Here is an 11,306-nt window from a genome sequence, read left to right on the forward strand (position 1 = left end):
AACACAGCAGGCCAAGCAGCATCAGAGGAGCAGGAAAGCTGACAATTGGGGCCTCGACCTTTCATCAGCCCGAAACGTCAGCCTTCCTGCTCCTCTGATGCTGCTTGGCCTGCTGTGTTCATCCAGCTCTGCACCTTGTTGTCTCATAAAATACACGAGGAGGATTAGGCCATTCGGCTCATCGACTCTGCTCCAACAAACCATCATATTCATTACCAGACTCCACCTGCTGATACAAGAAAATGCCGCACGTTCCCGTGGAATTCCGGAGCAGTGAAGACTCCTTTCTAGCTTTACTTTCAAGTAATGATCTTCACTGAATATGGCTGCGGCAGGGTCATCCTTGAAGGAGCAGGGGGAGATGTTGCTGTTACAACATTAAAACAGTTGTGCGCACAAACCCTCACACGGGGCCCCTTCGCTGCACACTGCTCAGATTGTGTGGGGTTTTTCATATTTCCTGCAGTACGTTGTTTTTAAAAAAGAATAAAAGTGCATCCCTCCCCCATCACCAGTTTACTTTAAAAAAGGTACCAGAGGCCCAGGGGGAAGGCCACAGGTTCACAGCTCCGCCTCCGACCAAAAAAAGGAATGCGAGGGGGGAGAGAAAAAAACAATATACTCCCACCCCAGGGCCCGGAGTGACCGTGTGTCCGACCGTGACCACCACCACCCCCCACCGCCGGGATCACCTCAGCTGCTGTCCCCGTCCGTCCCCGTCCGTCCCCGTCCGCCCCCGTTACCAGGCCCCAGCTCGGCGCCTTCCTCCACCCGCAGCCAGACCACGGAAACTCCGAGCGACAGGAACCTGGACACGCCGTCCCGCCTCTGACCTCTAGGGGGAGGCGCTGAGCAGCCTGACAAACACGTGTACAATAAATACGCTCTCATTGACCCGTAAGGAATATATCCTGCACAATACGAAGCAGTAAACAAAATTAACGAACTCTCTCATACGTGTGTGTGTCCGAAGATATTTTTTATGAAAAAAGTAATTTTGAAATTTAAAAGAATGCGTGCAAAATAAATTGTAAGACAAACTGCACAAAGTACTTTTGTCTAAAATAAAGTGCTTTGTCGAAAGGATGTAGGCATTTCCAGAATTTATTACCCCTCCCTTAAACAACCTTGGGCGAGTGGTGGCGAACATTTCATCTGGAGCCTTGGGGTGCAGGTGCATCACAGTCCTCTTAAGGAGGAAATTTCTGGTTTTTGACCCAGCCACATTGCAGCCATGTAGTTCAAAGTCAAGAATTTGTGTGGCTTGGAGGGGAACTTGCAGGCTTTAGTGTTCCCATTTATCTGCAGCCCTTCTTCTAGATGGTGGTGTTCATGAATTTGGGCGAATTGGATTTGTCGTTTTTGCACACAGGACAGACTTGGACAATCTTGCGCATTGACAGGTGGATGCCAGTATTGTGGAACAGCTTGGCTAACTACGTGACTGAAGCAAAATGTAAATAAAAATGAAAGCAAATTTAAATGATGAGAATTTAAAAATACACTGACAAAGTAGAAGTATTAAAAATGTTATTCACCCTTCCAGCCAGATCGTTATCGACTTCTTTGTCCAACTGTTCTTCTCTCTCTTTGGTCTCCATTCCTACCTACCATTTACTGCTTACTCCCTCACCCACCCTACCTTCTGTGTATAAACCAACATTTTCCTAGCTACCATCAGCTCTGTGGAAGGGTCACCGGACCCGAAACGTTAACTTTGATTTCTCTGCACAGATGCTGGCCAGATTTGTGGAGCTTTTCCAACAACGTCTGTTTCTGTGTATGTGTAGAAATGTTAAAATGTGGAATGAGGCCCAAAATTGCCAATAACAAGAAAATTAGAGGTTCCCTTGTATTTCCATGTGGCTAGCTTTGTGCAAGATTCATCAGAAGGGAAGAAAATGAGAGCCAGGGTTAAAGGCGATTATTCAAAATGGTTCGAAGGGTAGCAATGTCCTGACTACTTCTTCATTCCGTGCATCAATAATATTTAAACTGGACTTGAAGGAGCGGTGGCCAAATTTCCAGATGATGTGGAATAGGAGGCATAAAAGAAATTATGAGTGTCAAAAGAAAATGGTGAAATGTTTTCAATAAATACACATTTTCCAGTATGGTAACATTTTGGTGTTTATATTGAGTCAATCACCAGCACATTCCTGTTGAAGAATAACAAAAATAATCCTGGAGATATTCAAATGTAATTGCTACTAGGCACCTACTCCAACTGAAGCCATATAGACTTGAATTAACAATGCACAAGTGCTATTTAATATAAAATTGTGGAATCGGCAAAAGAATGTAGATGGAATTCAATGTCAGCAAACATGAGGCATGGACGAATTGGACCAAAGGGTCTGTTTCCGTGATGTACGACTCTATGAATCTACCATACTTTGGAACAACACAGAGAATTTCAAGGTTCAAATTCACAAGATGTTAAGAACAGCAAATAAGGTCACTTACTAAAAAATAGTTTTGTAGGTTTCACGGCAAGGGAATAAGAGCTTATAAGTTTGATAAAAATGCTGTTAAGATCACAGTTAAAACAGTGTTAGGCTTCATAGTATAGGAAGGACACTGAGACAATGGAAAGGGTAAAGCATGGATACCCTACAATTCTACTTCATATGAGAAAGTAGAAATATGAAGAAAGATTTGAGAAATTAGGCTGTTTTTATTGCAGCAGTAGAGATTAATGGATGGTTTGATAGGTGGTTTTAAAACTAATGCAGGGATAAACAGAGACGAAAAACGCAGACTTTTCCAAGGTCTGGATCAAAAGGTCTAATATATAAGTTTAAGCAAAAGATTTGGGACATAAGTTGTGACAAAGGGTTCAAATCCAATGGGATGTACTACCAGAATTAATGGAAGTAGAGACTGTCTCAACATTTAAGAATAAGTAGCTAGAAGTTCTTGAGACACAAACATTTATATATTCAGCCACAGTCATTTAGAATTCAAACTATGAGTCATTTATTATCTCTTCCTAGTAGACCCCCTCTGCTGATACATCTGTATGTAATAACCTAACAATGCATTTTCAATACACTACAGATGGTTAAGGGATACAACTATACATCGAAACAGAGTGAGAACAAAGGATTAGGAATACCATTCATGTCGTGGGCAAACACAATCATAAACACTATCATCAGTTCTGAGGAAGGGTCACTGGAACCGAAACGTTAACTCTGTTTTCTCCTTCACAGGTGCTGCCAGACCTGCTGAGCTTTTCCAGCAACTTTGTTTTTGTTCTTGATTTACAGCATCTGCAGTTCTTTTGGTTTTTACTATCATAGACTGAATGGATGAAATAAGCAGTAACAAAGTTGTAATTGTCCTATAATTTGCTGTTACATTTTTCTATAATCTAATGATTGTTGCTATCACTGCTGCTACAACAACTCACACACTTACTGTTGAGAGATGTGGAACCCACTGCTCTCTGTAAAGGCTTTGGAGACCAATACAAAAAAGTGCCAATTATATTGATATAATGTTTACAACATTTGCACTGTGGTTTAATTCTAATAATCACACATACTGTTTTCAAAATACGTGTAAGATTATACAACAGTACAAGAGAGAATGGGGAGGTAGTGGTTATGTTACAGGACTAGCAATGTAGCAGCTTAGAATAAGATTCTAGAGACACAAGTTCGAATCTTACCACAGCAACGAGGGAACTTGAGTTCAATTAATTAAATAGACCGGCAGTGGATATGCTAGTAACCATGTTAACAATGTAACAACCGGATTGCAATTAAAAGCCATCAAGTTCACTATGCCCATTAGCCTAATTCTGCATGTCCCTTGACATCCAAAAATCTATCAACCTCAACCTTGAATATATGACTAAGCACCCAATACCCTCTTGGTAGTGAATTCTAGATTTTTCTGCCAGGGACAACCACGTCTAACCCTCTTAAATAATTCAATTTTATAATCATTCATTCATATGATCTACTCAATCTCTACTTGTAGAACAATTCTTTCATCCCAGGAATCAATGTAATGAGCCTTTGTTGGACTTTCTTTGATTCAGGAATACTTTTTCATAGAATCTCTACAGTGTGGAAAGAGGCCACTTGGCCCATTCAGTCTGCACCAACCCTCCAAAGAGCATCCCACCCAGACTTAGCCCCCTACCCTATCCTTGTATTTCCCATAGCCAACCCAGCTAATGTGCATATCCCTATGGATCCATCTAACCTGCACAATTTTTGATCAAGGGAGGAAACCAGAGCACCCAGAAGAAATCCATGCAGACAGGGGGAGAATGTGCAAACTCCATAAAGCTAGTCACCCAAGGCTAGAATCGAATCCAGGTTCCCGGTACTGTGAGGCAGCAGTGCTAACCACTGAGCCACCGTTCCACCCCAATTGTTCCTGGGGAACAGTGGACAAAAGTATACACAATATTCCAGATGTGATTTTACTTGTACTACTGAGCAAGACAACTCAAGAAATCAGGTCAAATAATCATTTATTTTCTTGCGTACACAGGGAGAGCTTGTCTTATCATGGTTAAGTATAAAACCACTCTGCTTAGATTACAGGCACCTATATAAAATAATACAACATATGTGTTACAAATCCCACAATTCTTTGTCCAAGTGCACTGTCATCCCACAGTTTTTGCAGGCATTGTCTATTTTTCACCCAGGACCAATGCTATCTTTCTGATATTGCAGCCTGCGGTACATCTGCAGTTCCCATTTGCTTTTAGGACTGAAAATTTTACTCTGAACTAACTGAAATGGATTCAATCCCTTCCCCAATTTCTTGATCACTTACTTACATACATTTAATATATCCAATTTGCAGAATTGCAGTGTACTCCTCACAGTTTGCTTTCCCACCTAATTTTATACAATCAGTAAATCATAGAATCATAGAATCCCTACAGTGAGGGAACAGACCCTTCGGCCCAACAAGTCCACACTGACCCTTGGAGCATCCCAACCAGACCCATCTCCCTGTAACCAACCTAATCTACACATCCCTGAACACTATGGGCAATTTAGCATGGCCAATCCACCTAGCCTGCACATCTTTGGACTGTGGGAGGAAACCAGAACACCCGGAGGAAACCCACGCAGACACAGGGAGAATGTGCAAACTCCGAACAGACAGTCACCTGAGGGGGGAATCGAACCTGGGTCCCTGGCGCTGTGAGCTACCCACTGAGCCACCGTGCTGCCCCTTGTGGAAACATTACACCTAGTTTACTCACCTAAATAATTAACATAGATTATAAATGCTGAGGCTCAAGTACTGACCCCTGTGACACCTGACTAGTAACAGCCTACTGTGATCTTTTTACCCCTGCTCTTTGTTTTTTGCCACTAACCCAACCTCTGTCCCGTTAACTTTATTATGGTCAACCCCATGAACCTTTGCAATGTGCAACAACAACTCAAATATAAGCTTACTGATTGCACTAGTGCCTCTTTATCTACCCAAGTTATATCCTCAAAAATTCTAGTAGATTTGTGAAAAACAATTTGCCCTTCATAAGATAATGTGATTTTGCCTAGCTACAGTGTGAATTTCTCAGTATACTCTAATTGCTTCCTTAATTATCATTTCTCCCTTTTCCTTGATGGTTGATGTTAGGCTAACTGGATTGTGATTTTTAATTGTCTCTGCTTTTTTTCATTACCAGTATTAGATCTGTTAACTTGCAACCCATTGTGATTGTTCCAATTTCTGAGGGATTTTGGAAGATTACATCCATCATCTCTGCAGACACCTCAGAAATGCAAAATACAATCAAGTTTTTAAAATTTAATTCATACCAAATATTAGTGCAGGTAAAGCATAGAAGACAAATGTAAAGCATTAATTAACCTTGAAGGCACAGCTAATTGCTTATAATCATAATAAATTGTTAAGTTAACAACTGTGACATTTCTATTCAAGAAAAGATTTTTGGGTACATTGTTAAGATTTCTTAATAATAGGTGCTAGCATTTTCCTAACAACTGATACTAGGCTAATTTGACCTGTAGTTTGTTGTGTTTCCTCTCCTTTCTTAAATAGTGGTGTCACATTTGTTAACTATCCTATCTGTTGAGACCATTCCAGAATCTAGGGAATTAGGAAATTCACAACCAGAACATCCATTGTCTCTGCAGCTATCTTGTTAACACCCTAGAACGTGTGCCATCAGGTTCTAGTAATTTGCCATTTCCTCATTCCACATAATAACTTCTCCCTTCTCTGATACTATGGGACAAATGTTTAATTACTATCATACTTTATATATATTTGTAAGAGCTCTTGGAATCTGTTTTTGTTTTCCAGGCTAGCTTGCTCTTATATCCTATCTTTTCCATTTTTATCAACTTTCTGGTGGCCCTTTGATGGTTTATAAAATATTCCCAATCCTAAAATTTACTTCTGTTCTTTTCAAACATTTTGAATTTTTAAAAAAATATTCTCCACTGTTTGTTTATGGCCATATTTGATAGGCTAATTTACCCAAGCAACTTTAGGCAATTCTTCCCTTACACCTACACAAGCTTTGTCTATGTTTGAGACCCTTGTCTATGATTGGAGTATGTCTCTTTCAAATATAACATGGAATTCAACTGTATTATGGCCACTCATTGCAAGTAGATACTATACTAAGACCATAATCTGCCCTGTTCGAAAATACTAGGTGTAAAATAACTTTATCCCTAGTTGGTTCCACAATGTATTGCTCTATGAACAAAAACAAGGTTGCTGGAAAAGCTCAGCAGGTCTGGCAGCATCTGTGGAGGAGAAAACAGAGTTAATGTTTTGGGTCCGGTGACCCTTCCTTAGAGCTGATGGTGGCTGGGAAAACGTCAGTTTATATGCAGAAAATAGGGAGGTGGGTGGGGTAGGGAGTAAACGATAGGATAGAGCCCAAAGAGAGAGAAAGAGAAAGACAGTTGGACAGACAAAGGAGTTGCTAACGATCAGGCTGGGAGGGTGAGTAGTTGTTAATGGGGACTGTTAGTGACTAACAACAGGGGGTGTGTAATGGCAGGCTATGTGGTAACAGAGCCTGGTGTGTGGGATGGGGGGCTGGGACACGGGAGAGTTTAGGTCCTAAAATTATTGAACTCAATATTGAGTCCGGAGGGCTGTAGGGTCCCCAAGCGGAAAATGAGGTGTTGTTCCTCCAGCTTGCATTGGGCTTCACTGGAACACTGCAGCAAGTCAGAGACAGAGATGTTGGCCAGGGAACAGGCTGGTGCATTGAAGTGGCAGGCAACAGGTAGTTCAGGGTCTTTTTTGCACACTGCCATTACACACTCCCTGTTGTTAGTCACTAACAGTCCCCATTAACAACCACTCACCCTCCCAGCCTGATCGTTAGCAACTCCTTTTTCTGTCCAACTGTCTTTCTCTTTCTCTCTCTTTGGGCTCTATCCTATCGTTTATTCCCTACCCCACCCACCTCCCTATTTTCTGCATATCAACTGACGTTTTCCCAGCCACCATCAGTTCTGAGGAAGGGTCACCGGACCCGAAAAGCTAACTCTGTTTTCTCCTTCACAGATGCCGCCAGACCTGCTGAGCTTTTCCAGCAACTTTGTTTTTGTTCCTGATTTACAGCATCCACAGTTCTTTTGGTTTTTATTTGTTATTGCTCTATGAGGTAGTTTCAAACACATTACACACACTCATATTTTAAACCACCTTTGCCAATTTGATCCAGTCTACATGAACCTTAAGGTCCTTACAGTTATTTCATTGTCTTTATTGCACATTCTAATAATTTCTTCTTTAATGCTCAGTTGAGTATTACTTAACATTATAATGTTAAGTATAAGTATAACTACGGTTGGGAGACTTATAAACTACACCCACCAGTATTTTCAGACTCTTGCTATTCTTAATCTCTGCCCATATTAATTCTATTTCATGATCTTCTGAGCCAAGATTGTTTCTGATGTCCCAATATAATTGTTTATTATCAGTGCTATCTGTCCTGCTTTGCCATTTCTCTGGCTTTTCAAATTATTGTCAACACTGGAATATTTACTTCCCAACCTTAGTCACCATGTAACCATTTCTGTGTGGTAGAAATTAGATTTAAACCACTTATTTCTATTTGGGCCATTAATCCATCTAGCCTTTTACATATACATATATAATATGTATACTATTTTTCTTTGCTATTCCCTGTATGGACCTTAGTCACTGATGTTCTGCTAAACTATCTGTCCCTTCCAGTCCCATTCTGTTTGCTTTTACTCATACATCTGTTCTATTGCCTTGGCATTTATTTTTGGATTTCTAAATATCTATTCACCCAAACATTGCCTCCCCTCTGTTAGTTTAATTCCCTAAGTACAAAACTATTTATACAATTGCCTGGAAAACCCAGTCCAGTTTAATTGGAGTTCATCCCAACAGAAGAATTGTTTTTTTTTCTGAGTACAAGTGCCATTTCCATGGTCAAAATCCTCTTTCCAACTGTTTAATTCCCTAACCTGGTTGACCCACATGCTAACTGGCAATGTCTCAAGCAACAATCCAGGGAAGTTATGCATTTCAATTTGGACCCTAACTCTTCAAACTATCTTAGCAGAACAGAAATGTCATTGGTTGCATTTGTTCCCTCTGCTCTGGGTCACGGATCCCACTCTCACTGAATTTTAAAGGCAATACAGCTGTTTGAAGTATGCAACGGAAATACAACCAACCAATACTAAGATCTTCAAAATGCCTCAAATCCAGATCCTCATCAAGCAGCAGAGGTGCATTTTGAGTGGCCACAGCATTCCAAACTACAGAGGTGAAATCAACCAGCAATTCCGTGGCTCGACTGTACCCAGCAACTCAGGACAATGACTGAATGTAGATTGTCAAGAGCAATACCTGTCAAAGCTTTCATCAGTGCCTTCAGGACAGAAGGAAAATAATTACTCAAAGGTAGAATTAATAAATGCATTTTCTTTTTCACAAGAATTCCCTCCCTAAGGGCATTGTGGGTCAACCTACAGTATGTGGACTATGGTGGTTCAAGAAGGCAGGTCACCACCATCTTCTCAAGGGCAAGTTAGGACAGGCAATAAATTCTGGCCAGCCAGCGACGTCCACATCCTATGAGTGAATAAAAGAAAACTTGCATTTATATTGGATTCTTAATATAATTAACCACTCAAAGATGGTATACATTCAGGGGATAACCCAAGAAGGCAAACACAAATTAAGAGAGGAGACTTGAAAAAAAAATTAAGTATGTAAGCATAATGAAGCAAGGCTGAGAGATTTCTTTGGTGGGGGGGTGTGTGTGTGTGTGTGTGTGTGGGGTGGGGGAGTTCCAGACCATATACATAACCAAATAAAAGCTAATTGATGCAGGAATGTCAATGAGACTTACACAGAAAACTACACCTGGAAGATCAAAGGACATGGACTGGAATATATGATTCAAGCAAATTACAAAGAAGGTTGAGTGAATGCATTGGTAAATTTGGCACAGACAAGACGACTGTCTTCAGTGCTTTGAGGGTGATGAGAACATGGGACTTACAGATACTTTACATTTGGCCGGCATGGTGGCTCAGTGGTTAGCACTACTGCTTCACAGCCCCAGGGACCTGTGTTCAATTCCACCCTCGGACGACTGCCTGTGTGGAGTTTGCACATGCTCCCTGTGTCTGTGTGGGTTTCCTCTGGGTATTCCGATTTCCACTCACAGTCCAAAGATGTGCAGGTTAGGTCGATTGGCCATGCTAAGTTGCCTGTAGTGTTCAGGGATGTATAGCTTAGGTGAGTTATAGGGGGATGGGTCTGGGTGGGATGCTCCAAGGGTCAGTGTGGAATCATTCGGCTGAAGGACCTGTTCCCACACTGTAGAGATTCTATGTAAATTACTGAATGTAGAAATATAGTGATATGTTACTAGATTGGTAACCCAGAGCTCCTTGACCAATAAACAGAGATGTGCAGTGGAAAGCATCAGCTTTGCTCCTAGCACAACAGCACGACCATTTTTTGGGGTTTTATACCCAACTCTTCACTCTGGTGGTTTCCAAACTATTTCCCAATATTTTCTTCCCAAATTATTGCAAATCTTCAGTGACAACTGTAAGAGTGGTGTAGAGGGACTGGCAGCGCAGACGACTGTTAGTCGCAGCTACATGGCTGCCAATACTGCCTCTGAATTCAGGATCCCATCACACCCCACCCTCCTCCCCAAATGGGAACTCGCTTTAGGAAAATCTTATTCTTCACAGAGCAAACTAATTGACATCCCATCTCTGGGCTCCCAACCAATTAGCAAGGGAAGATGAATGCCTATTTCATCACATGTAGGATTTCTAATTAAAGGGATCATGCTTATGTCCCATGTGTGTACGAAATGTATTTAGGGCAGCGGCGATTAACCATCACCTTTTCAAGGGATTTTAGGGCCGGACCATGAATTCTCCAGCGTCCTGTACACGTACGTTCTAAAAGGAGCTTGTGTTGGGTAAGTGTTTGGGAGGCCAATGAAAACTGCATGTGGTCTTGAAGACTCATGCTGGGCAACGGTTTGAGTGGTGGGTAGAGGCGTGCAATGATTCCCCAGCGGAAGGAGAGTAATGCTGGCGGTGGACAGAGGAACGAGGTGTAACACGTACACGGCTCGTTACGTGACGAGCTGCTGCAGTGGAACCAGGGCATCGACACGCAGGAGGAGGGGACAACCTGCTGCTGGGGATCGCGGAGTTAATCACCGCCCTTCTCTGCAGCTAACAGCGGGAGGGAGGGACGGATGTGTGTGTGGGCATAGGTCTGGATGTGTGTGTATGGAGGGTGGTTCTGAATGTGTGTGTGTGTATGGGGGGGGCATGTAGGTCTGGATGTGTGTGTATGGAGGGTGGGTCTGAATATATGTGTGTGTATGGGGGACATGTAGGTCTGGATGTGTGTGTATGGAGGGTGGGTCTGAATGTGTGTGTGTGGAGGGTGGGTTTGAATGTGTGTGTTTGGGTGGGACTATGTGTATGGAGGTGGGACTGGATGTGTATGTGTACGGGGTGGGTCTGGATGTGTGTGTGTGTGCGGGGGGTGGGTCTGGATGTGTGTGTGTGGGGTTTGGGTCTGGATGTGTGTGTGGGGGTGGGTCTGGATGTGTGTGTGTGTAGGGGGGGTCTGGATGTGTGTGTGTAGGGGGCGGTGGGTCTGGATGTGTGTGCGTGTGGGGAATGGGTCTGGATGTGTGTGTGTAGGGGGTGTGGGTCTGGATGTGTGTGTGTGTGGGGGGTTAGGTCTACATGTGTGTGTGTGTCGGGGCGGATGGGTCTGATGTGTGTGTGTGGGGGGGG

General features: G+C 42.4%; 1 protein-coding gene and 1 long non-coding RNA gene across 5 annotated transcripts in view; both read right to left on the reverse strand.

The window, feature by feature from the left end:
• snapc1b (small nuclear RNA activating complex, polypeptide 1b) overlaps window positions 1-856 on the reverse strand; it is a 37,252-nt gene extending 36,396 nt beyond the window's left edge. Inside the window, exon 1 of one of the 3 annotated variants that reach the window (XM_048600004.1) lies at window positions 744-856. The gene's annotated coding sequence lies outside the window, so the exon portion shown is untranslated. Of the gene's footprint in view, window positions 1-216; window positions 236-692 lie in introns of those variants that run through there. The other 2 variants (XM_048600002.1, XM_048600005.1) reach the window with 2 other exon arrangements.
• Window positions 1-11,306, reverse strand: part of LOC109916454 — a 387,714-nt gene that overhangs the window by 249,313 nt on the left and 127,095 nt on the right. The gene's annotated exons all lie outside the window — the stretch shown is intronic.

The sequence above is a fragment of the Rhincodon typus genome, chromosome 8, assembly GCF_021869965.1.
Source record: "Rhincodon typus isolate 14 chromosome 8, sRhiTyp1.1, whole genome shotgun sequence".
Classification (NCBI taxonomy): Eukaryota; Metazoa; Chordata; class Chondrichthyes; order Orectolobiformes; family Rhincodontidae; genus Rhincodon; species Rhincodon typus.